The sequence below is a fragment of the Macaca nemestrina genome, chromosome 16, assembly GCF_043159975.1.
Source record: "Macaca nemestrina isolate mMacNem1 chromosome 16, mMacNem.hap1, whole genome shotgun sequence".
NCBI lineage: Eukaryota > Metazoa > Chordata > Mammalia > Primates > Cercopithecidae > Macaca > Macaca nemestrina.
In genome coordinates this window covers 76,338,244-76,365,860 of record NC_092140.1, presented here as the reverse complement: position 1 = coordinate 76,365,860, position 27,617 = coordinate 76,338,244, and the positions used below count along the sequence as shown (strand labels likewise).

Sequence of the window (27,617 nt, the reverse complement as noted above, 5' to 3'; positions counted from 1 at the left end):
AAGCATGAACTCACCCTCTATGTACAGCGTTTTGATTAACCCAAATACATGCTTTCTTCCCCATCTATGACTTCATGTCTCCGAACTGTACTTTTCTCTCTGTTTTATAATTTAAAATTTTAAGGCGTTCTCATTTATTCAGAAAATGTTTATTGAGTGCCTACTAGTTGCAGGCACCAGGGACACATAGCAGGACAACAGAGAAAGCTTTTGGAGCACTTTCTATGAGCTGAGTAAACTCCAAGGAGAATTTTTACAGGTGCTGGTTGAAAAATCCTACAAAGTAACATGTTGGGAAAAAGTAAACACATGATGTTCCTTTCCTGCAGAAGATAGGCACTTAACCCTGGTGTTTCTGTGGAAAATGTTACCGTAAGATGTGTATGGAGGTATGTATGCCAATGGTTGTCTATCAAAATAACTACCAGTTCTAGCACCAGAGAAGAATGTCTCGGAAGAAGCCAGGACCAGATGCTTCTTCATGACATATGTATAAACACCACACAGGGACACGCTAACGTATTTTATTAGCCTTTCTTCCTCAGGCAGAGAAGCCTAACCCTGAGATGTAGGAAAGGTTATTCCAACATTGTATAGAAAATTTTCAGCTTCTCTTGATGGCTAAAGTTGGAAACATAAACACTGCTTCAGTGGCCACCTGAGTAGGTGGCCCCCTGGGGAAGAAGGATATCTTTTTATAGGGGAGTTTTAATCAGCAAATTATTGAGATGACATAATGTATTGTTTTTAGCTGAGTTCTGCGGTAGAGTGGGTAGGAAGAAACCACAGCACTGTAGGAAACTTATTGTTACTCAGTATTTCCCAGATTCTTTTAAATCAAGATTGGGGCGGCAGTTCCAGCAGCAGGAAGACTCGGTTTTTGGAAGAGGTTTCTTTGCTCCTCCATTGGCTGCATAATTGGGGCCTGTTGGGGCCTCCAGTCAAGGCTGTGGATGTAGAAAGGGAGGTTCTGAGACACTTGAATTTCTGATTGACTCTATTAATAGAAACTCCTGTTTGTTTCCATGTGTGGAGTTAAAAATATTTCCAGGAAGTCTGTTTATGTTTACCTTCACTAGGAAATACTGTTTAGAAACTATGATGGAGCCTTTGTTGAAGGTTGAAAATCTTGCACCACTGGATGTGCGCGTAGCCTCCCGTATGTGTGCAATGGAGATCTTGACAACATGGTCTAAATGGATAGCACAGGATAGTCTATAGATGTTGGATATTGGATCAAATCCCTCATAAAGCCTTGCTCACTGCCTTTTAGGGGTGCTAATAATTAAGGTTTTGGGTAGCTGTGTGCCTGTTCTGCCAGGAACTCCTTGGGAAGAAAGAAATTCTAAGAGAAGTTACTTGCAAAGTTACCTAATAAGTAAGTGACAGGGGAATGGTTCAAACCCAAAGCCTTTAAGATTAACAACTCAAAACAGTCCCATCTTATACATGCATAAAGTGACCTAGAGATGTGAGGTGAATTGTTCAAGTCAATGGAATAGCCTAGAAGCAAAGTTAAGCCAGGCCTCTGTCTCCCAAGCTGGTGTCTTGCCACTATGCTGTATATACAGTGGGTCATAGGCAGCGCAGTAGGGTCTCAAGAGCAGACTTGGGACAAAGGGAACCCTACCACCTCAGCTGCAGCATGAACAGAGCCTGGTCCCTCCTTTGGAAAGGGCTTTTCTCTCTTAGCTGTCATTTGTTTGACCCCTGCTACAACCAGACTCTGTATCAGGCTGTTTACTTCTGTGATAGCTAACCCTCACAACAACCCCTTGAGATCGTGTTATCATTACATTTGCTTCGTAGATGGGTAGGCTGAGTCCTGTTGCCATTAAGGAACTTGCTCAAGGTTGCACAGGTGGAAAGAGACTGAGCTAGGATCCAAACCTTGATCAGTGGGGCTCAAAAACTATCCTCTTTCCACAACAAACAGTGGCCTTCACTGCTGCTTCTGGCAGGGGTGCTGGTGCCCTGTGCAAACATCTCCTCCTGCAACACCCCAGAGATCACTGCCATACTTGGCCAGGTGCCTGGCACCTGTGAGCATGGAGCCCGCTGCAGCTAGGCTCTGCAGGCATCAGAGGGCCGTGCTGGGTGGGCATGTCACTCCCGACTATGTGAACGAATGTTTGATTTGTCTTAGCTCACCATTGGGTGGTGTCCACTTTGGGCAGAACACTTAGTGGCTAAATAAACACTTGGAGCCTCTTGGAAAGGCTGCACAGGCTGGTGGTTTGACACCGATTTTGGCTGTTTGGAGAGGCGCCACTGAAAGCCAGCCTTGACCACTGGTGTGTTATTGAGAGACCTTGCCTTCTTTGCTTCACACTGTCCCAGTTTCCTTGGAGGTCAACTGAGGACAAAAAAAAAACCCCTTGTTATTTCTGCTGAGTCTCTTCTCCATGCTGAGGACAGAGTCAGGAGACACCTCTGAAATGCTGGACAAAATAAACTACATGCAGCCAAAATGGAAGAGGCTTCTTGAGAACCTCCCACCTGGGAGGGTGATAGAGATGGACAACCCTGGGCACAGATGGAGGAAATTCTTTCTGTATTCTTGGAGACCCTTGTAGCTGGCCTTTTGGAAGAGCTTTTTATCACCTCAGGGGCTGGGAGAGAGGCTTTGGGAAGTGAAGGCTGATAGCTGACACTGAGGAGTCCCTTCCCTGGCTAGGATCTGATGTGGGATCTCAGAAGGGTGTGAGCAATATGACCATGAGCCCACAAAATGTAGAAGAGTAGGAATCAAAAATGGAGTTTGAATGCCGCTATGTTGATGTTGGAGACACGTGGACAGGCAGTGTTCCCAATGGGCAAAACCAGCTCATGATATGGAGGAAGTTAAGGAATCTCTGCTGCAAATTATTCAAACTTAGAGTGTGGCCATCAGAGACTAATTCATAGTATTATTATTATTTTTTTAGATGGAGTCTCACTGTGTCACCCAGACTGGAGTGAAGTGGCATGATCTCAGCTCACTGCAACCTCTGCCCCACTGGGGTTCAAGTGACTCTCCCGCCTCAGCCTCCTGAGTAGCTGAGATTACAAGCGCCTGCCACCATGCCTGGCTAATTTTTGTATTTTTAGTAGAGACAGAGTTTCGCTATGTTGGCCAGGTTGGTCTCGAACTCCTGACCTCAGGTGATTCACCTGCCTCAGCCTCCCAAAGTGCTAGGATTATAGGCATGAGCCACCATGCCCGGCCTAATTCATAGTATTTTTTCATTAGTCATATTTGTATCAATTATAAAGATCTAACCTGTCACATGTGCATAGATATAAAAATATAATCTAATTTTATAATCTATGCACATATGAAAACTTGTGGGATATCCCAAAATTGACCTTGAAAAATGTCTCTGATACAGTAAATGATTTTTGGCTGAATATATCAAAATGATTTTCTCTGATTGAACAAGGCATTTGGCGATTCAAGATGGCTGGTGGAGTAATCAAGTGCCATTGGGTTTTCAAAAAAGTAACAAACAAGAAACAAAGAGGATAAGGCCATCTCTAATAGGCATACGGGAATGTATTTCTCCTAAAAATATTCCAAAGGAGAAGCAACTTTGGAACTTGAGACCTGCATCATTGATTTTTAACATAGTCTCTTTTTCTATTCCCTGTTGATCTCTACCCAAATACAATAATCACGCTTGAGTAAATTATTTCTCCAACTGTCTCACAGAGAACACTGCGATTACTGTGGAGCTGAAACATTACTGACAGACGTAAGGGACGTGCTGTTGTAAGTCTCCTGGAAAGGTGTCTAAACAGTTCAACAGCTTAGCGTGATTAATGAGCAATGTGGGAGCCAACAGTAAAGCAGAAGCTGTGAGTTCAGTTTCTTTTCCTTAATGCTGGTGAGCAAGAAATGGGGACAAGCTTAGATTTAGGAAGTAGGATTAGGGTCTGGATAATTTATAATTTATCATAATTAATCATGATAATTGAGCCCCACTAGCAGTTGTATCCTCTTCTTCAACTATGTGCCAACTTAGAGATATTTTAATTGAGTGAATATTTGGAAGGGATAAAAGAAAATAGCACAAAAATAAATGTTGAAGACATCTGGGGAATAAAAATCCATTATTCAAGAGGACTACAGCTACTTCTTTCTTGTCCTTTCAGAGTTCAGCTTAAATGACTATAAATAACCACTCCCCTGGCCAGCGGGCCTTTCTTGACCTCTGGAAAATGTTAGTCTCTCCTCTTCTAATTCCATAGCCCTTGGGACTTTTCTTTGCAATACTAATCACAATTGTAATTATGCAGTCACTTGTGTAATTATTTGTTTGATCTTCCTCTCTCATGAAGACAAAGACCATGTCTGTTATCTTCTCCTCTATATTTTTAGCTCCTAACACCATGTCTGGCACACAGTAGGTATTAAATTTTGTTTTTTATGTCTTATGAGTGTTTGAGGTGTTCAGAGAATTATATTGTTCTGATCAATTTAATGTCTTTTAAAAGCTAGAAATTTCTCTAGATGAATTGTTGAAATAAGGATACGTATTTTTCCGAAGACAATTTTGGATTTCTAGATGGTAGTGCCTATTTACAGTTATTTTATACCATTGATCAACTCAATTATGCCAGATTTATATTTTAGGAGGAGAATTATATCAAAATTAGATTCCTCTTTACTCAAACCTGTCAGCAAGCCTTCATATTTTCTCAGAATGAAGATTTATTAAAATACCACTGGGGAAAACCAAAGAATGATGGTCACTGAGTCTGCCTTGTGGGTCATAACTAAAGAGTCTTCACTGTAGTTCAAGGTTCAGGCCATCTCCATGTACTATCTTCCTGTAAGCAACAATGCTGGTACCAGATTTTGCTAATTTAAGGATAAATCTCCAGAATAAATGTCAAAGAAGCATAAGTCAACAAAGAAGAAAAAGACATAAAATTGACAAACTGAAGAAAAATGTGACTTTCCTCCCTGCTCTCTCCCACATCATTGAAAACAAGGTTTTGAAGGCAAGTTGTTAAAATCAGATGAGAGCGCAAACTTTGACCTTCCATATGTGGTCTGAGTCTAACTCGATGTTTTCTCAAACAGCATTTATAAATCCACAGAGCCAATCTTTAGCCATCAGTATCTCTTGCTTTCTAAATGCTCACTTCTGTTATTTGCAACAATTTGCATTCATTTGAAAAACCAAACTCAAATTTTGTGTAGCCCCGAGATTGTGTTTCTGAAGACTCAGAACATGGTAGATTTGCTTGGCGGATTTGCAATTTAACGAGAGGGAAAGAGCTGTTAACTCTACAGAGGTGGATATGTGCCCATCCCTCCTCCTCACAAGCACAGAAGGCTGCGTTACAGAGAGGAGAGAGGGTCAACTTGCCCCCAGACCAGTACTATTCTTAGACCTGAGCAAAGAAGGCTGTGCCCCTCAAGGGCTTTCAAGACAATCACTCCTAAATGACAAGTGACCGTATCAATTCATGCCCTCTCTTGTAGGGTCCACCCAATGTAGTGACTTCAGGCTCTCTTAGGTCAGTTTTAAGCTGCCCAGGGTGAGGGAAGGACAATCCGTGCATGAGTGGAACCACTCTTATCACTCTGCCGTAGGACCCTCCTAGCCTCCCTGTTGGTGTAATGTGTGGAAAGCAGCCATACAGCCAGCACTGAAAGAGATCACATTGCAGGAATGCAGGGATTACAGCCTAAAGAATTCAGAAGATATGGCTGGAAGATGTGTTGTTCTACATTTATCCTGTAAAGTTCGGAACAGTAAATTTAACATGACCAGAAAACAAATTGTTGTCTACATTTGCATACATACTGTGGATAAGATTTATATTTCTTGTCATCGCTCATGAACCAAGCACACTAACAATCTTGGAAAGAGACATTGGAAGCCAGTATTTATGTGTATGGTGCAGCCTCCTGGTTATGGTATCATCAGCATCAAATAAATGCAGAGGCCAGAAGATCTAGAATATTTCAGTATAAATAGGCCTGGAAGAGCCACGGCCTTGTAAGTAATAACAGTGTGGCTACATTTTTCCTCATGGTGGAAGACATGTAATTAGTCAGTCAGGGTATTATTGAAATAAAGAACCTAAAGAGATAGTTCCTGGACTTGAACAGAAAGAGGTGGTGCCTGTATACCACCTCCACTGACTGGACAACAAAATAACACATAAGTAACGCTTCCGCACCCATTACAGAAATTACTATATTCACAGGGACCTATGATTTTGTAGTAACATTTTTTGTTGAGGTTAAATTCACACAACATAAAATTAATGATTTCAAAGTGTACAATTCAGTGGCTTGTAGTATATTCACAATGTTGTGCATCATCACCTCTATCTAATTCCAAAATATTTTTATCATTCCCAAAGGAAACCCCATACACACCAAGCAGTCACTCCCCCCTCTCTCTTTTCCCCAGTCCCTGGCAAACACCTCTCTGCTTCCAGTCTCCATGGATTTACCTATTGTGGAAATTTCATGTAAATGGAATCATGGAGTCTGTGGTCTTTTGTGTCTGACTTCTTTCGCTTAGCATATTGTTTTTGAGAGTCATCTATGTTGTGGCATGTATCAGGACTCCGTTTCCTGTTTATAGCTGAATGATATTTCGTTGTATGGATATACTATGTTTTCTTTATGCATTCATCAGTTGACGGACATTTGGGTTGTTTCTACCTTTTGTCTATTGTGAATAATGCCGCTATGAACATTCCTGCACAAGTTTTTCTTATTTTGAATATGTGTTTTCACTTCTTTTGGATATATTCTTAGGAGTGGAATTGTGAAGTCATATGTTAATTCTATGTTGAATCATTTGAGGCCCTGCTAGACTATTTCCCAAAGCAGCTGTACCATCTCGCATTCCTACCAGCAGTGCACAAGGGTTTCAATCTCTTTACGTCCTCACCAACACTTGTTATTTTCCATTAGGTTTTATTAGTCATCCTGGTGGGTGTGAAGTGGCATCTCATTGTGATTTTGACTTACTGGAATGTATTTTTAATCAAATCATTTATTTAGACATGACCTGGTAAGAAAATATTTGCCCAACATTCCGCATATCCTGGGAACAGTTTAAAAGAACTCCTCAGAGAATCAGCCAGGAGATAGGCTTCCCCTATCGTCATGTCTTGAAATTCTTAGCTTGAGAGGAATCCACATATTAGATGATATAGGTAGGAGTATTAAACATATAGGGTCACATTGGGAAAGCATATTTTGGGACACTTGGAGCTATTTAGAAATGTAGAACCTCACCCCAGACCTCCAGAATCAGAATTGATATCTGAATAAGATCTCCAGGTAAATCCTAACCACATTTAAGGTTGAGAGGTATTGAGAGTTTCCTGTCTTATGTGAAGGGAGAGAGGGGAGGCCCATGCCAGAAAACCCTTTACAGGTGCAGTGGATAGTATTCAGGCTTAATAAGATACAGGTGCGGTGTGTAGCGTGCATGCAGCCGTTCTCCAATGTGGCTGACACTGAGGATCTTGGAGAGCTGTAAAATTCCAGTGCCTGGGTTCCACTCCCTAGAGATTCTGGTTTAATTGGTCCTGGGTGGAGCCTAGTCTCAGGACTTTTAAAAACTCTCCAGGTGACTCCACTGCACAGGCAAATTTAAGAATTTTGTGAATAGCATTAACTGAGTGAATCTGGAAAGAATTCATAGAGATGGTGATTCTTAAAATAGGAAAGAGCAATTGGAAAAAGGAAAGGAGCAAGATTTTGCCATGAGGGCAGAAAGGGCAGAGGAGTGGGCAGTGTTGCTCGAATAGACCAGAGATTAGAAGCCAGGGCCTATAAGAAATCACTGACTGAGAGCCTTGAAGACATTAACTAGAGTTTTAATGTTTTATGAAGGACAACTGGGAGCTTTCTTAGGCTCTTAGAAAGGGGACTCATGATGTTCATTGCTGTTTGGAGGAGAGAATGCCGAAAACACAGGAGTTGTTATAATACAGGGTATGACCTAGGGCTTTGAAAAGAAAGAGGCAGAAGATGGGTATAAATAAGATTCCCACAAAGTTTAGGTATGTGGTTATACTTATTAACACTTCTCTACCTAACTTAAAGATTTTGCTAATTCAAGAAAGGATTGAATATTCTAAGTATCCTTAAAGAAGCATTCTGATGCCAAGCATGGTGGCTCATGCCTGTAATCCCAGCACTTGGGAAGGCCGAGGCAGGAGACTCGCTTGAGGCCAGGAGTTTGAGACCAGCCTGGGCAACATAGTGGGACCCTGTCTCTTAAAAAAAATAAATTAGCCAGGTGTGGTGGCAGGTGCCTGTAGTCCTAGCTGCTTTGGAGACTGAAGCAGGAGGATCCCTTGAGCCTAGGAGTTCGAGGCTGCAGTGAGTTATAATCGTGCTATAGCACTCCAGCCTGGGTGACAGAGTGAGAACCCACTGCTAAAAAATACCTTTTCTTTTTCTTTTTCTTTTGTTTTTAAAAGGCATTCTGAGTGCATGGTTGCCTGAGAAACTTTGTATACCTATTACAGTTATGGTTTAACTGATAGTTAATTACTTTTCTGAGTCTGTACTATTCAACAAGTCTGAACTTTTCTTCATTCAACAAATGTTTATTCAGTATGTGCTTAGGATGTTATAGAGGAGATTCAAGAACCAAAAGTGCTTTGGACCAACTCTGTGGTTCTCAATGGGGACAGTACCCACTATGATGGGCATTGGAAATGTGGGGGTGTTTTTGGTTGTTGCAGTGATTAGGGTAAACCATGGCTCGTGGTGGCGGGGACGGGGCCAGGGCTGTTACATGACTTGCTATTCCCAGAACAGTCCTGCATAGTGAAGAATGGTTTCTTACCATACACAGCATCCCAATGGCTCACACATTCACGTAGGTGGAAACTCTTTTTATAATGATCTGAGCTTAGGACCTCACTCAAATATGTATAATTATCTAAATTTAGAATGTAAACTCAGATGTATGTATACACACATCTATTTCTTCACAATTTAGTATATATAAGACTTTTCCAAGAATGGTCCTGCTGTGTATATTGAGGGAAGATAGTGCTTTGTTTTATTCAGCGCTTTACCAAGAATTGTTTACTCTTTTCGAAAATGACGTCACTGGTAGCAATGCTGAACCTAGTGTTTAAGACAATAGATTTCTGTTGTTCTAAGCCACCTTGTTTGTGGTGCTTTGTTGCAGCAGCCCTACCAAACTAATATAGTGCACAATAAATGTTTGTGGATTAGTGAATGAATACATGGATAAATGGTAGCAGCAGTAGGGCCTGGGTGCTCAGCATGATTATTCAGGGAGAGTCTCCCAGAGGTGCCCACCTCTTCTCTGGCTTCCTAAAAGTTTGTGGCTACCCATCCAGGAAGCAGAACAATTTACATCAAAATTATTAGACAAATCCTTCCTAGAGAATAAACTATTAGTTTTGGTTTGACCATCTGATGGCAAAAACACAAGAATATAGTCAGGAAGATATTGGGGTGAAATAAATGATATAATAGTAACTAACACTTATTGAAATCTGATTTCAGACATGATTCCAGTGCTTTAAACATATTGACTAATTTAATCCTCACAAAAGCTCTCTGAAGTAGGTACTATTCTTATTCCAAATGAGAAACCAAGGCACAGAAAGGTTAGGTGATTTGCCCAAGGCTGGACAGCAAGGAAGTGATGAAGCTGGAACTTCAACTTAGGCAGTCTAGCTCTATTGCCTAAAACAGTATCTTGCTGTATATAGTAAGCTTAGAATATTTTAAAATTTCCTTGTTGACACCAAGAGGGAGAAGTTTGGGAATTTGAGAATGGGTGCAAATAGAGAAAATGAGAGCAAGTGAATAGAAAGAAACCAAGGCAAGAGGCAGAAACAGTCTGGGATGGATAATGACCATGTCAGCTGTGAGAATGGAAATTTTAGGCCAAGATGCCTAATTTTACATTGTTTTCTGTGTTGTTTTGCATTGCAATTGCTTGCCTGACTTCATAAAGCCTGTCTTAGTTCATTCCTGCTGTTATAACAAAATACCTTAAACTGTGAAATTTATAAACGATGGAAACTTATTTTTCACAATTCTGGTGGCTGGGAAGTCCAAGATCCAGGCATCTTCAGATTCTGTCTGATGAAGGATCACTCTTCACTTTCAAGATGGTACCTTGTTGCTGCATCCTCTGGAGGGAACAAATGCTATGTTCTTACACAGAACAAGGTGGAGGGGCAAGAGGGCCTGGCTAGGGCCCTTTATAAGGCATTAATCCCATCCCTGAGGACAGAGCCCTCATGGCCTAATCACCTGTCAAAGGCCTCACCTCCTAATACTATCACACTGGGTCTTCGGTTCCAACATATGAATTTGTGGGGGACGTATACATTCACACCATAGCTATCCCCAACCTTCAGTAAAAGTCTGTAGCTTTGGGGTAGATGGGTAGGATATTCAATGTAAGGTCATGTAGTACAGAAAAGAGATGGCACATTCCAGAGGTAAGAAATAGACAAGAGAAAGGGCATTCAGGAGCAGGAATAAGAGCCAGAAGTGACACTAAGAACCCAAGCTCCCCATCCTCTGAAATGCCAGAGATACTGCATAATAAGCTGAGCTTCCCAGAAGCCAATTTACTTATCCATGAACAAGGTGCCCCTAGCCTGTTGGAACATGTAGGAACCCCAGTGAATGGTAAGTGTATGTACCCACTTGGAAGGAAGGGAACAAAGCTAGCTTTCTGACAGTGGACACACATTTGGTCTGATAAACCGGGCTTAGGAGACAGGCAGAGCACAGGGACTTGGGACAGAGTGGTAGACAAGGAATGTGAGTGAGTCAAGGTGGGAAGGCTAAGGGAGCCCTTTGTGTGCCTCGGAGAACAAAGCTGGTGTCAGCTTTCGGCCTTTATATGCTAATATTTTATGATTAAAAGTCTCATTCGTTCTTTGGGTTTTATGATGTATACTGGGTGCTGTGTAAATCTAGGAAAATAGGCTAGGTTCTCCACGAGCCACATTTGCACAGCTTGATGAGGTTTCGCTTCCACACAGTGTGGCTATTTCTTAGCGGATTCACTTCTACTTTTAGCCACAGAGCACTTCATCCTGCAGATGTCTTGAGTATGCATCAGCTGTGTCAGCAAAGATCCCTAAGACAGAATTGCTCCCCTGGGATGCCGAGCAGGGATTTACTTCTTTAAAGCACCCTTTTATTTAAGTGCTGGCAACAGGGTTATAACAAGGAACATATTTCAAAACCATTTTCTTTGTCCCTATCTATTTCTGCAATCTTTATTTTAGTAAATAAAACCTAGGGTCCAAGTCCCATTTTTCCTAGGATAATTTCACCTCTCACACAAGAGTGTGTTTCTGAAATACTAAATCAAGGGGCTGTTGAGGCACCCTCAGAGCTCAGAGCAGCTTGAGTGTGAAGCAAACATTTTCTTTAAGGGGCCTTTCATCTGTGCCCTTCCACAGATATACCAGATGCAAAGTCCAGAGCACTGCATTTTCCTTCACACAGACCTCAGGCTTTGTGACATCTGGAAAAAGTGGTTTGCTATTTGGACCTTCCAGCAAAACTCTCATTCAATTGGATTCACATAAGACTGTGCTGTTCGCTTATAGTTTGGACAATAGCAACACCTCTCCTTTTACTTGGCAATGCTAGAAGCTATTTGGATAAAAATGAAAGCCCTTGAAAAAGCATTAGGGAAATTGTCACACTCCTGCCATGAGGGTGTGAAAGTCTGTCGCTCAGTCTCCTGACCACAGCTGAAAAGGTGTCTTAGCTCACCTGGATCATCTCAGCCCTTTGTGTCGGAGTCTCAACTCCTGATGGTAAGAGCTGGCATCTTAAAGGTTTGGTCCTTGGGTACCAAACAAGGGAGACGCAGGCCCCGCTTGAACACAGGGAAGCCAGACCGGCAGAGGAAGATAACCCATGGGGCAAATCCCCCTTTTGTTGGCCTTGCAGGACCTGAGTGAAACAGACTGATTATCCACCCCACTCACAATCCCAGACCATGGGGCAGCACCTCCTTTCCCTTAGCCTAGGAAGAAATTTCCATGGGATTGGATTTTGTTGTTCTGAGGGGCATTTGGATGAGAATACAAAGAGAATGGGAGGAAATGGGAGAGAAAAATCATCAAGGTGAAAAATGAACAAGATTTATGAGGGCAACCCATCCCTCTCCCGCTGCTCAGTCCCACTCCCCAAAATGTATTTTCCAGCTCCTCGTACAGACTGACTTTAAATGAAGCAAGCTAGCAGGCTGCCATCACTTTCTTTGAGGGACTGTCAACAGATTAATAGATCTTCCCAATATAGTAATTCTCCTCAAATCGAGCCTATATTTTCCATCACATCACTGAATTTATGTTTCCCTTGGAGTAGCCTAAGCCTTTGTTTATGCCCTTTGAATGTTCATTTCATATCCACCACTATCGTGTTTCCTTTTAGCAATGCGGTCGCTGGGCCAGGTTGTATAGCTCTAAGTCTTTGGAATAAGTTTCCTTCCAATCCATAATTACTTTCATGCTGCTTTTCAGATTTCCTCTGGGTATTGTCATCTTCTGTGTTCTGGTTCTCTGCCCTGTACGGGGATGAGGGTAACTGGGCTGTGCTTGGATCCTGCTGCAAGGAGCAGGGTTTGGCATTTGGGGGTCTGCAGTCTCTTTCTGGCTTCCATGCTTGCTTTAGGACAAGTTATTAAACCTCTTGGAGTCTAAAATTTCTCATTGGTGACAAGAGTAATTTTTGTCTCTTCCTTCAATCCCCTCATACTCTATTAACCTCTACACCCAAGCCTGGCTGCTTTATTGATCTCATTCTCATAGTCATCTATCCTCCCCAGGTCTCAAAACCCTATTGGATATGACTAGAAGATCCAGGGCACAGAGAAGAGAGAGGACGGGTCTTTTGTGATTCTCCCAGCTGGGCAAAGGCTGTGAAGAAATGCCAGTTGCCTTGTAGAATACGGACAGAATTGAATGTAGGCAGAGTGAGAATTTGAACTTCTGGGAACAAAGTTGTTAAATAAACAAAATGTTTGCATTATAGAGTCTCAGGAGGCTGCTCTGAGACTGCCTTCCTCTCTGCATCATGTTCAGCCAGTTCCTCATTTGTCTGAAAAACTCTAAGAGACTTCTCTCCTGCTGCTTTGTTCTTGATTTCTCTCTGTCACCAAACCTCAGGCTTTTTGTGCTGTTTTTCTCCCATATGTGCTTAAATTTGTAAAATAAATTCATCTGTGACTTTTGGTTTTATAGGAAGGTCTTGAGAAAACCTGAAAGCCATTAGGACTTTGAAAGGCTGCTTGATTAAGATGGCACTCCCACCCCCTTCATTTAAAAAGAAAAGCTCTTCAAAGTCTTACAGCTATGAAGAACATATTTTTAGGTTCCTTGTGGTTACTTTAATGTCTGACCTTTCTTTGACATTGCGTTTGAGAAAGGCAGGGGATATCTCCAGAGATAAATTTTGATCCACCATTTTCAGTCCACGCCAAATCCCAAATAGTTGACCCTGATTCATCTTGAAGTCAAATGCTCTGCTTCTTTCACTCACACCGCTCGGGTGACGCATCACTCAGACCTTTTGGTTCCCCTTTCCCATCCTCTCCCCACCTCCTCCCAGTTCACGCAAACAAAAGTTGCCCCATCACCAAGAAACTCAGCAGTCCTGACCTTTTCCTCCCCTTTGCTGGTTGTTTGCCTTGGATCTGCTTTTTGGTGCTAATGGCCCAGGCACGAGTCCCAGCTTGGGCCTTGTTCTTCAGGGGGTTCAGCTCGGCTTCCCTCAGCCTGCCTGCACTGCCCCCTAGACTGCCCCTTGGTGGCTACTCAAACAGCAAAGGCCCTTCCAAGGCCCAGGTGCAATCTAGTGTGTTCCATCAAGGGGTGGCCAAGGGGGACCGTGTGGGCAGTGCATGGGGAGCATGGACGTGAGAACTGATATTGGACAGAGCCAGGGAGGAAAGGGCAGGAGGATGGGTTGCAGGCTGGGACCTAAGTGATCCAGTTTTCCAGAAGCTCTGACGTTCTGCTGCAGAACTGTGAGGAGTCTGAATTCTAAATGGGTCCTCAGCCTTCTGGATATATTTATCAACATAGAGGAGCAAGCACATTTAATGATTTGTGAGCTTCTGTGTAATATTTACAAATCTAGACCTGTGCTAGGCAGACCTCCATTTATACTCTTCCCTAGACCTGCTAGAAGGTGTTAGGCAGGCCTGCCCGGGTCTGCAGCTTAGAGCAGTCTGATTTTGTTGATGGGGGCGAAAACTATCAGAGAGAAGTGCTTTGTGCTGGCTGAAAGGAGAGGCTGGAGGCCAGCTCCCCAGACCCAGACTCCTAGGGGTTCCTAGGGCTTTTCTATCTAAGTGTTCACCCCCTCAAGGGACTGTGGCTCTCTGGGGGAAGGGCTGTGCTACTTCTAGAATGAGTCAGCTTGGGGAGCAAACATGGTACAGCCTCTCTTAGTGGAGCGTCAGTGACTTTGCAAGCTGGCTGGGCAGCGGGCCCCAATCGATTTTATTAGAACCATCACTCAAACTGAACCCAACATGTTACTTTACACTGGTGCGGGTCTGTCAGGGGTAGACTTTTCTTTCCTTGTTGGGCTCATTCATGCCCTGTGATTCCTAAAGCACTGCTCATCTCAAGTCTAAGTTGCTGTGCCTCTTGAGGAAAGTTAAATATCATTCTGTTCTTTCCCTCAAGTGAGTAAAAAAGAAACAACTTCAATATGGTGAGTTTTCTTAAAACCTCCAAATAATACGATTAAACATTTTCATGCTTGATGAAATAAACTTTTCAAAGTAATATGGAAAAAAAATGATTTCATTTAAACACCTTTTAGCCAAAAACAGTATGCTGCTTGTGATGCAGTGCAGGAACAGAGACTTTTGCAGGGCTTGCCTGAGCATCTTGAGGTCTGTGGTTCAGCTACCAGCCCTACCATTGACTCAGGACTCAGCTGGCATGGAACCCTGCAGGCAGACAGGCCTGTGTGTCCTGGCAGGTCCCCAGAATACAGGCAAGGGTGCACAGGCAGGCAGGGAAGTGAGTGAGCGTGTGCATGTGAATTTCTGTGCAGACCTCTGCAGAAGCAGCTCGAAAGCCAACCTACAATATCTCAAGGCTTCAGGTGTCCAGTACGCTGACCAATTTATGGCTGAGATGTGCATTTCTGTGTTCAGGCTACCCACAGATTCAGGGCCATAAATAACTGCCAAAGAAGAGAAGCCTTCTCTCTTCTCTGCTGTTGCTTCATTTTACAGTCTCAGGAAATCTCATCATAAGCAGTACCTCGAAACCTTAGCCACATTCCTTTGCAAAGAATAGCAAAAAGCAACAAATATAAACTCCATCCACCAATCCTGGATAGGCCTGTGTGAGAAAAAGTTATGCATTCGTTTAACAAATGTTTTTTGGGAGCCTACTATGTGTCAGTCAGTTAGGGCAAGAGGTGTGAACTAGCAAGGATCAGAAGCTTGGCTGAGTTACACAGGGCAGGGTGGGCTGAACTGGGGCAAAAGGATCGCTGGCCTCCAGCCCTGATTTCGTAGCATATTGAGTCACCAGATAACTGTCTTGTGTCTCAACCGGCACAGTCATACAGTTTAAGAGTGTTCATTGCTTTGTGTTACAGACTGGTTATAAATGATGACAATGAGACTCAACAAAGTTTAACATAATTTATTTTAACCAACACTTATAGAGCTCTTCCCAAGCACAGTTCTAAGCACTTTGCAAATATTCATTAATCTTCATAACAACCCTATGAGACAGGTACTGTTTTTCTCCCTATCTTACACATGGAGAAATGGAGACACGGTCAAGTAACTTGTTCAAGGTTACATAGCTGATAAGTGGTGGAGCTAGAATCGAAACCTAGACAAGGCGATCCACAGTCCTGATTTGTCCAGGACTGTTGGGTTTTCCGGGTTGTGGGACTTTCAGTACTAAAATCAAGACAGTGCCAGGACAAATGGAGACAACTGGTCACCCTAGAACTCTAGCTTCAAAGTCTATGTGTATTGTTAGAACTCACTACTTCTTCCTTAATTCTTCTGGGGTCATTGGCTAAAGATCCCCGTAACTCAAAAACTCCCACCTGGTGTTCATTCCTGGTGGGTGAGAACAGAAGAATGACTGGGAGATGTGTGGGCTCTTGGGGTTCTGGGAAGGGATCGACCCCATAGGTTTTAGAAGAGACACTGACTCCATCAGTCTTTCCCAGACGAATGGGTTCAGACCTCTACTAGGTACTTGATCCTGAGAAGAGTCGCTGAACTGTCCCACTTTGTTTCTCCCCATCATAGAAGAAAGGGAATGAAGATTGAAAAGTCTAATGGAATTGATATTTGTGGATTCTGATGAATTTCAAACTGTAGTTTCAAATATACAGTACTTGAGACCAGAAGGGGGACTCTTTCTGCAGCTAGATTTCCCTCAATAGAGAAACCCATTTGTACCCTTCCCACTTCTTCCTCCCCAGTCAGTGCTTATGAACAATCCAGAGAAGAGGACAGTGCATTCTCCAACCACACTGCTTGTCTACAGCAGGAACCCACATTGGACTCCATGCCTCGGCTGCCATCTGCTCTCTGTCTTGGAGGAGTTCACCTCTCCAGCCCTCACCTGGGGCACAGCATAAATACAGTATAAAGGATAAAAACATAGCACACCTATACAGGACCCTTACCTGAATGGAGCCTGCAGGACCAGCTACAGAAACAGTCCCCTTCTACAGGACTAGGAGTTACTCTGGGTGAGTCAATGAGTGAGTGGTGAGTGATTTTGAGGGCTTTAAGGACATTGCACTACTGTAATTTATACAAACACTGTATACTTAGGCTGCCCTAAATTTGTTTTAAAAAATTATCTTCAATAATAAATTAACTTTAGCTTAATACCACTTCAAAAATGTTTAAACTTTTTCATTTCTTAAGGACATTTTTTTTCTTTTTCATTTCTTGTGGACATTCTTACACCTCCACATCTTGTCCCACTGGAAGGTCTTCAGGGGCAAGAATGCATGGACCTCTCATCTCCCATGATAACAAGGCCTTCTTCTGCATACCTCCTGCAGGACCTGAGGCTGTTTTACAGTAGTTTTATATTTAAGTAGAAGGATTACACTGTAGAGTAATGATAAAAAGTGTAGTATGGTAATTACATAAGCCAGTAACATAGTTGTTTATTATCATTATCAGATATTTCATACTGTACATAATCACATTGGTTATATTTTATAGAAGGCCAGCATAGCAGGTTGGTATACACCAGCATTACCACAAAAACATGAGTAATGCATTGTGATATAATGTCATGATGGCTATGATGTCACTAGATAGGAATTTTTCAGCTCCATTATAATCTTGTGGGAGCATCATTATATATATAGTTCATCATTGACCAAGATGTTGTTATGTGATGCATGACTGTATTTTTTCTTTTTTCCTCTTTTGTACATAAATGCTTATATCTTTTTAAAAAATGTAACTTAGCAGTATATCTTCAAGATTGTTCAGTGCAGAAACTGTGTTTTCATTTATTTATAGCTGTATGGTATTCTGTAGTATGGGTGTGCATGCCTACAAAGCTCCTATCTGTAATTCCTAAAATTAAAACCAAACAAAACAAAACAAACCTCTGTGAACCAAACAGCAAACTCATTTGGTGGCAAAACATGACTTAGACTGATACAAGGACTGATATATAAGGTATGATGCACTGTATGAGCTTTCTAAATTTCAAAACATTCTGACATGCAAACCACATCAAAACCCAGGGTTTCAAATAAAAAACTGTGGAGCTATACTGTAATTCATTTAACTAGACCCTTGTTGACTGGCATTTGGATTTTTAAAAATACTTTTTGCTATTACAGTGTGGTAGTAAATAACTTTGTATGTCACTTCACACCCGTAAAATAATATACATGGGATTAATTTCTAGAATTGGGATTCTTAGGTCAAAGGGTAAATGCATTTACAATTTTGACATATTTGGCTAAATTATCCTCTGTAGAGGTTTTATATCTTCTCACTCCTCATAAGCTTATTCCCTCAACATTCTCCTTTTTCAGTCTTTCCATTTGAGTGGAGTAAACATCGTTTCATACTTTAAATGGCTATATTCAGTTCATTTTCTGTGAGCTGTTTGTTCATTTATTTTGCTCATTTTTTACATTGGATTGTTGAAGTTTTTCTTAGTGATTTGTTAGAGTTCTTTATGTATAAAAGAAATGAATCCCTTGTGATACAATTTGCAATTTTTTTCTAGTTGACTTGCTTTTGACTTACTTGTGGTGGCTTTTGCTATTGGGTTTATTTGTAGACTTATTTATTTATTTATTTTCTCTCTCTGCAGATAACTTTCTTTCAAATTATGTGTTTTTATTTAACTCCATATGTGGCGTAATCTAATCTGATTTTTCTAAAGAAAGAGAAAGAAGTAAAGGATTCAGGGCAAAAAGCTATCCATATGATTTAGGTCTTAGGAGACTTGGGAAATTGATAGGCAACACTGAACGTTTTAAATTCAGCACTTACTAAGGGTTTTAAGTTTTTGTATATATGTATAACAATAGCAACTTTTGTTAGTGTATAGTACAATAATAGAATATATATATCTTAAAAACAATTTTGTTTTTTGTCTCAGTGAGAAAGCACAACTGTGTACAGAGTCACCTAACCATGTCTATGCCTGTCTCTTGCTTTTCTTTGTCAAAGCATATTTTGCTCTGTGGGTGTGCATGCCTGCGCATGTGCTTTGTTTTTAAAGATATTGCTCATGTGCATAGTGCAAAGGTCACTAAAGAGAAAATTTGATTCGTTATTAAGTATATTGTAAATATACTGGTATTGAAGACTATTATATTTCCAAAGAAAAGATAAATGTTTGAAATACTTTAAGATAAAGAAGACTTCTGTTGAAATCCCCAATTAACTTTAAACTTTTCAAATCAGCAATAAGAATGAAAGGTGGTTAATCATCTGACATTTTAGCAATTTTGTGACATATACTGTAGTAAAGACTAAAAAAACTGGAATTGAGTTTTATGAGAGGGAACAGATTCTAAGATTCGTGTGCAGAGGTGCCTGCGTTATTGTGGCTCTATTTGCTGTCTATTTCACTTGCCTATGCTTTGGGCCAGTGTAGGGCTCTTCTCTTTTCACTTTAAGCCTGTGGTTAATTTTCAAGTAAGAGGACCCCATGGGGTGAGGCCCAGAGGAGGCGAAGGCTGGGGGTAGGTCAGGCGGGGGCGGAGGGGGGAGGGAGCTGCAGACCGCAGCCTCTGTTTATCCGCAGCGCAGGTGCAAGGCGGTGGTGGGAAGGCAGTGCCCCTGGGACTTCTCCCAATCAATCACCCCACCTGGGCCACCGGGCGGCCCCTTGGGTCTGCCTCACACAAAGTGCAGTCTTTCTCTGTGACATCCCAAACAGGCGGAGAGGCCGGAGTTCACAGAGAGCAGGGCTTTCACTACTGGGCTGTTTTTAAAATTTAGTCAAGTTAAACTGCGGGGAGAGTCCCAAATGGTAAAAATCTAAATAGTCTCACTTTCAGTCTATCTCCCTGCTCCCTGGAGCTTCTCTGACCTTACCTTCGATTTCCTGCCTTGAGCCTCCCCTCTGCATTTGAGGGGGTCACTGTTATTTTTTCCCTCCTGTGAAACTCCTGCTTAGCTTCCAGCGGTTGGAGAAAGTGCTTAATATTTTCAGCAGTGGAGACTTCCTTTGCAGGCTTCAGAAAGACAACTTTCTTTGGGGAAAAAAGAAAGTGAGACCATAGCCTCTGCAGCAGCTGACAGCCTCTAGCCAGACAGATGTTAGAGGAGGCAGAAGTGAGGAAAGATACAATATACGTTGGGGAATTTGTTAATCTGAAAAATTATTAATTATACTCTTGCGAAAGGCATTGTATTAAAAATCGGGCAACAAGGGAAAGAAGTAGAGACACAGTTTCTACAATTCAGTTCACAATATAGTTGAAAAGATCAAATAATGGCACATCAAAAGCAGAAACAGTAAATGGGTTAGCTCGGGGTTTAAATCCTAGTGCTACCAGTTCATACTGTGTGACCCTGGCAAATTGCTTAACCTCTCTGAGCCTCTATTTTCTCATGAGTAAAGTGGAGATAATGAGAGTATATACCTCCCAGGATTGCCCTGAGGATTAAATGGGATAAGTATGTAAAGTACATGTCACTGGACTTGACCTTCAGCAAGACTTAGTGAAGGTGAGTGTTCATTGGTACAAACTCTGTATATGTTAAAAGAGTACATGGTAGAACTCCTGGGAGTTCAAAAACAGGCAGGGCCCCCATGGCTGGGATGATCAGAGAGAAGCTGCCACGAGGGGAGAAAGATTTGACCTGAGTCAGAGAAAAGTAAAGAACTTATATATGTGGAGGATTTTAGCTCAGGGGATGGCAAGTGGGTGATACCGGGGCTCCCATGGCCTCCCTATTTTATGTGAATAAGATGAACTTCACTATTATCGTTTTATATATTGGGGGCCAGGGTCTTCCAAGTAAGACTTGGTGTGAAGGAAGCTTTTTGTTCACACACACACACACACACAAAAGAAACAAATTGAAGACCAATGACTTACTTAAAGGCAATTGGTTGGTGAGACAAGAGCAGTATCTAAAAAGAAGATTTACATTCCCTGATGTGCATTTGTTCAGGGAGTCATTTGATAAACTCACCGAGGACCTCTTACATTCTAGGTAAGAGGTGGAGGACACAAAGGTCACTGAGATACTGTGGTTCATGCTCCCGGCTTCTGCTCATGGGACAGTCAGCCACTTAAGTGAACATAAGATGAGCAAAGGGTGCCTGGGGGCCATCACATTGAGCAAAGAGCCTTTGGAGCCATCACATTTGCCAGGGGTGCAATGGAAAGGTCTAAACTGAAGGGTCTGGAAAGGCTTCACCGACAGAAGTGACATGTGGGCTATGTGACTGAGTGATGCATGCTGCCTCTTTGTTTCAGGATATCAAGCAGTGTCTTGTCCCCTCCAAAGAGGCACTTGAGGGTGCTCCCCTCTGTGGAAATGATGGGGCAGGCAGTGTGCAGGAGGAAGATAGGCTAAACTCAGCCACAGGACCCCAAAGTGAGCAAGGGAGCCACGGCAGTGCCCTCAGCAGAGCCTTGCTGGGAGCCTGCACCTGCAGAGGTAAAGTGCAGCTGGAGCTGAGCCCCTGGGAGGAAGGCAGACCAAGGCTTTTCTCGAAAGACTCAAGTCAGGGCTGCTCTCAAGAGTTGCTCTGGCTTAGCCTTTTCTGCTTCTGCTTTCTTTTTGCTTGAACTACTGTAGGATCCCTGTGCTAGAAGAGCCCTCTGTGGCCATGGAAACGCCTAAGTGCAGGATCAGAGGGTCTGCTGGTCAAGTGAAGGGACTCAACAATATGAACAAAATTAGGCTCACTTAGTTCCTTTTTGGGACTCCTGACTTTTTCTTTTCATATGGCCACAGAGGGCATGTCTAGCATATCTGTGGAATCCAGGGTGCCTTGTGGAGAATGGATGCATAATAAACGTTTGGACCACGCAGTGAAATAAGCCAAATGGGGCATAGCTTCATAATTAAATTCACAGATGAAACCTGATAGAGATAGGATCTGGGAACACCAGCGACAATTGAGAAACTGCCCCAGAGGGATAGAGGGGAAAGGGACTAGCTGTATGGGCAGGAAATAACAACTTGAGGTTTGACCTTGAACAATGGAAGGCTAATTCACCTGGGCTGACATAATTGAAAACACAGATATACAGCCCAGAAAAGGCACATTGAAATGTAAACCGTTGATAAGAGCTTGGGGAGAGTAAGTAGCAAATTGGATTGCAGATTAGATCAGGGCAAGGTTGCAAATTACTCAACTTCAGTGAGGGGTCTGCTAGACTCACAGCCCTGCTTGGCTCCACTGTGAGCTGGTGCAGGCAAAGGAAAGGCTGGGACATCATAAGATAGGGACCCAGGACTTCTTCCTTCACCAAGGCACAGAGGAACACAGGCAGGAGCTAACAGCAGAGAGCCACTGGTTGGTGTGGGCCTGGGTGTGATAGAGATTGTGTCTCTCATGGCTTAAATAAAGTGGGAGACAACACTTTGCCTTACATGAAAGATCCTTTAGGATGAGGTGGGGTGTTTATTGTCTCATAAACACAGCTTCATTCTTTTTTTTTTTTTCTTTTAATAAGCAAGAGTATAGAGATTAAATAGGGTCTTGGGTCCACTTACATTGCCCACAGGTCAAAACATTCTGAGAAACAACACTGCCAGTGATTAAAAACAGTCAGTTTAGAGGCTAATTTAGTAATTAATTTATTAATTTATTAAATTTATTTAGAGGCTACTTTAGTAGTTATCCTCCCTGTTATACAGGCACAAAAATATCCTTGGCCTCTGTCCCCTCTCTTCACCTCTCATGTTGACTGTTGATCTGGTGGATTCTACTTCCTTCAGTACTTTCGCAGCTGTCCCCTTCTTACAAGTCCCACTGCCATTGGCCCTCTTCACCCGAGGAGATGCAGTGCCTTCATCCCTGCTGGTCCTCTCTCCGCCTTCCATCTGCCCACCACCATTCTGAACGTGGGCTTCGACTGGGTCATTCCCCTTCTCAGAAACTTTCAATTGCTTTATAAAATGTATTCTCAAATCCTGGTCTGCTGTTCCAGGCTCCCATCCCTTGCCCTTCTGCCTCTGCAGCTTCCGAATCATTCCACCTCCTGTATCTTGTGATCATTCCTCTTTACCCACAAGGCTTTCCCCATGGGAACCTTTTCTCCACGCTTCCGTCTCCTCCCAGATCTCTCCATTCCACCCCATCTCTCTCTCGCTCATCTCCTCACATCTAAAGCCTATTAATCTTTCAAGACTCAGCTCAAGAGCACAAGCCTTCCTTAGTTCCTCTAGCTTGAGGCTCTCTCTCCTTCCTCTGAGCTCCCATGACATGGACACCTGTTCTGAGCTTCTCCCGGAGGACAAATGGGTTGGAGTCACTGTATTGTGTGTTAAGAGCCCATGCTTTAGAGTTCAAAGCCTGGCTCTGTCACTCACTAACCATGTGACCTTGAGCAAGTAAGTTAATCTCTCTGACCTTGAGCTTCCCTGTCTGCAAAACGTGTGTGACACGCTTGATGAAACGTGTGTGACGTGCTTGGCAAGGTGACCGTTAATGATCGGCCATCGTGTTCCTGAGCTGCATGGCATGGGGGAGGGGCTGACACATGATAGCTATTGTTATTACATACTAACTAACCAAAAATAATATATTTTTGGTTACCGTATTTGTGTTCATGCCTTGCCTGGAGCCTTATATTGGGCATTCCTTCAAGGCATAGCTCTTGGATGACTCATCCCTTTGTCTTCTGAAATGCCTACTATGTTGCCTGCATCAAGTAGGTCCTCAGAGAGTGTTTGTTAATGGCACCAGTGACTAAATAAACAGAAAAATTATCAATGGCATCTTGTGGAATGCTCTCTTAAGGCAAGCATCCTATCATTTGGCTCAGCCTGGCCTTTGCGTTTCCACTAAAGTGACTGCACATTTCAGGTATTTACATACAGGAGGGTGGGAGCAGAAAGTATGTTGTTGACAGGTGGTGACTTCATGGGTTTACGCTATTGGGGTGTACGGTGGATGAATTCACTTCCATGCTGTATTTCCTCCCTTTATTTGACTAACCTGAATCTACCCAGCAGCCAACATGTAGAACAGAGCCTTAGAAAGGGAGGCAGGTTTCCTTGGGGTCCCCTGGGAGCTTCAAGACCACACCGTTATTAACTGGCTGGAAACAATTTAGCATCTGGCTCCCAAGGGATAGAAATGTAGAGAATGGGGTGAGAGTACATCCCATCCTGTCATTTAAACAATATTCTGGCTCAGAAAGCAGAGAATCTAAACACATTTTTCCAAGAAAAAGTGAATGTAGTAATTTTCCTTGAAAGGCTCAATGTTTTTAGTTTTTTGATAATCAGAGATGGAGTCTAGCAGGGAAAGGTCATTTCAGAGGACAGTATCTGTCCAGCAGAATTTGGAGAGGATTTCTTTCTAAAGTGGCCCCCCTTCCTCCTCTGTTGCACATTCATGCCCTTCTGGTACCACCCTTGGGACTTAGTTCTTGTTTTGCACCCTGGACATGCATACTCCTGGGATGCCCAGTCTAGGCTCACCCTCCTGAGGCTGGCTCCTGTACTCTGACTCCCTCCCACTTCTCCTCTGTCTTCATTTTTACCTTGGTTTGCTCCCAAACTATGCCAGGTGCTCACCTGTTACTTGTCTCCTGCATTATGTGTGCTTTTTTTTTTTTTGTAATTAACCACTATTTATTAAACTTCTATAATGTATCAGGTTCTGAGGCAACCTTTTTAAATACATGTGCTCCTTTAATCTTAAAAACAATCTGTGCAATGATTATTGCTATCTTCATTATATTAAAGCAAACTGGAGCTAAGAAAAGGTACGATTAAATTACTACTGTTATAAAAGCAATTTTGATAGATGGTATTATTTCTCCCAAGTCTGTGTCTCTTTCCCAGTAGAAATACTATCTGTCCCCATCCTTTGCCATATGGTTCTCTGTGCCTCCCAGGTGAAGGAATGTAGTTCACCATATTGCTGACAAGCATGTGTGCTTTGTAATAAGGCCTTCCAGTGAGATGGTATAATTCCAAAGAGCACTTCTAGTGGAAGAAAGATTTTGGTCCCATCTGATCTACCAAGGTTCAGTACCACCCTGGAAACTAGATATGTTTTTATGTGTCCATCATTGTCTTTCAAGTCATCTGTTCTCAACCTGCTAGGAAACAGTGAACACAAAAGCGAAACTGAGTAATCATACTGAAAATTCATATTGGGGCACTTTTGTAAAAGTGACACCATGTTTAACTATATACTACTGGAGAAGCGGTGTGCTTTCAGGTAAAATTATTTCCAGGAGTTTGTAGGTACGACTTGAAGATTCTAAACCCTGGAAGAAAGAGTGAAGGCCCAATTTCACTTCCTCCACTCCTTTTGGAATATTTCTGAAATTACACATTTTCCCAAGTTCTGCATAAAATCAGAAAAGGTCTATTGTTATTAAAGAGGGAAAGGAGGTTGCTCAGAAGTTGTACTCCAGCCTTACACACAGCAAAGGGCCTGGTGAGAGGACTGTTTTGTCAGGATTCTGAAGCCTTTTTGGAATAAAACAAAAAGACAAAACAAGGTTAGGGTAGAAGGTGGCCTAAATAAAGAAGATATAATGCTAAGTAAACAGAGCTGAAAGTCAGGAACCAAACTGAAACAAGGACAGTCAAAACAATCAGGACTTGCTGAAACAGGCCAAACAATAACAAACAGCTAACAATATGGAAATGAGCCCTTTAGAGGAAAACTGCAAGCTATGCTTCACTCTCCTGACTGTCCTTACATGACAACATGAAACTAGTGTCCCAGGAAGATGTAATATGTGGCATCTGAAATGGCAGGAGTTGGAGTTTTCATGGTGAAAATTGTTCACTTATCTCAGGCTTTACTCGCAGAGAACAAAATTATGCCAGTCTTGGTTTCTTAGGTCAGCTGGGTCTATAGCTACAATGGACCAAGGAGCCTTGTTCTTGGACTCTTTAGGCAAGTCCTTGGTGCTTATGGTTAGAGTCCCTGTGGCAGAGTCCTGGTAGGAAGGATGTCCCTCCAAATTCATATCCTGTTTTTAAAGAATTGTACTGGGGACCCTGTAGATCAACATTGTGTATTTTATATTTTATTGATGAAAAGCCCAAGAGCTAGAGAGTTTACGCTGTTTTCAAGGTATTATTTGAACATCTCTCTGCATATTGTAGCAATAGAATTGCTACAATCGGTCTAGATATTGACCTAGAGTGATCAAGAATGTGACGTTAATGAATATCCATACATGTATGTATGAGAACATGTAAATGAAAAAATAAACTGGATATCAAATTGATTCCAACTAACTTAAACATATATTATATTCAGAGAATAAAGACTAAAAAGAAATAACACCAAAAGGTTAAAAGTGGTACTCTGAGAGTGGGGTTATCGGAAACTATTATTTTTCTTTGTTCTCTGTTTTCCAAATTTTCCACAGTGAATATGTGTTACTTTTTTAAATAGGAGAAATAAACATGAGCAAGTTGTAGATTTTATAAAGCTATGAAATTGTACATAAATATTAACCCAAAATGGTGGAAGACAATCAAACGAGGCTATGGAAGCTGTGTAAGAATCAATAAAAACCAATACCTCCCAGAAGACTAGACATAGACTGTTTTCATGTATTTTTCTGAAGGTGTCCAGGCCTGCTAAGAGAGGGTTTTATTTTTTGTTTTATTTTGTTTTATTGAGACAGGGTCTCACTGTGTCACTCAGGCTGTAGGGCAGTAGTGCCATCTCTGCTCACTGCAACTTCCACCTCCCAAGTTCAAGCGATTCTCCTGCCTCAGCCTCCAGAGTAGGTGGGATTACAGGTGCCCACCACCACGCCCAGCTAATTTTTGTATTTGAAGTAGAGATAGGGTTTCATCATGTTGGTCAGGAACAGGCTGGTCTCGAATTCCTGATCTCAAGTGATCCACCCACCTCGGCCTCCCAAAGCCCTGGGATTACAGGTGTGAGACACTGTGCCTGGCCTGGAGAGGGTTTTAACCAGGAGGTCAAGCTACTCAAATATTCTGCAAAAACAGAGACTTTAAGACCCAAAATATGAAAGATGAGGGAGGACGAAGTCCCTGAAGATGAGGGTGGTATTGTAAGATGCCTCTATGAAGGTGCTGAGAGCTGTAGGACTTCTCTCCACTGAGAGCCCATCACAATCCCAAAAGACACAGTCTCCAACGTTGTAATCTTAAGTGTTGAAATCCCAAAAATACCAAAATCTTAAAAACATAATTCTGGAAAAAATAGTAACAATATTCCTTTAAAGATGTTTATTCACACTTTAAAGGGGAACTAATTTGAGAAACACATAAAAACACCACAGAAAACCTCATAGGCCACTTTACACAATAAGATACGCAATAATAACATACATGTTTTTGCCAGCATAAGCACAGGTATACCAATGATAGCAGCATTGATATAACAGTTACTAGTGGATGAGCCGTATTCATGAAGAAATAGGTCAAAAAGCAAAATGTGTAAATGCATATCATTATGGTTGGTAATGGCGTGTACCTAGCTTTATAACTGAGGTCATCTGAATCCAAAGCTGAGATGGGTCACCACTGCATATGCAATCGCCCGAAGAGGCAAGATCTTGAGACGTTTTCTCTTTCACAAACATGGATGTACTAAAAGGATATCTCCTCGTTTACTGAGGAGATAATTAATGTAAAAACATTGTGCATGTTTTTGCATACCACACAAGGCCCACATACAAAGTCAATATTGCGATAATGCACTTTTGTGAAGTTGAACTTGCAAAATATGCATGAAACAAATTAGAACTCTAAAAGTCTCTAAACATCTTTACCTGCATTATTGGAAATTACGCAAAGATGTAATACACTACACAGTGAATTGTAAAACATAGTGCCGATAATTTTAAAAAGTGGAAAAAAAAAAAAACCTAAACAAAGAAAAAAACAAAAAAGCCCTAAAAAAACTAAAAAGAAAAAAGTTTGACATAT

The 27,617-nt window shown here is 42.0% G+C and overlaps 1 protein-coding gene across 6 annotated transcripts in view; it reads left to right on the top strand.

The window, feature by feature from the left end:
- LOC105490730 (uncharacterized) overlaps positions 1-27,617 on the top strand; it is a 442,742-nt gene that overhangs the window by 240,983 nt on the left and 174,142 nt on the right. For 3 of the 6 annotated variants that reach the window (XR_011614784.1, XR_011614783.1, XR_011614782.1), the window contains exon 4: positions 16,537-16,741. The exons of 2 other annotated variants lie outside the window; for them this stretch is intronic. The gene's annotated coding sequence lies outside the window, so the exon portion shown is untranslated. Of the gene's footprint in view, positions 1-16,468; positions 16,742-27,617 lie in introns of all 6 variants that reach the window. One more of the 6 variants, XR_011614785.1, reaches the window with a different exon arrangement.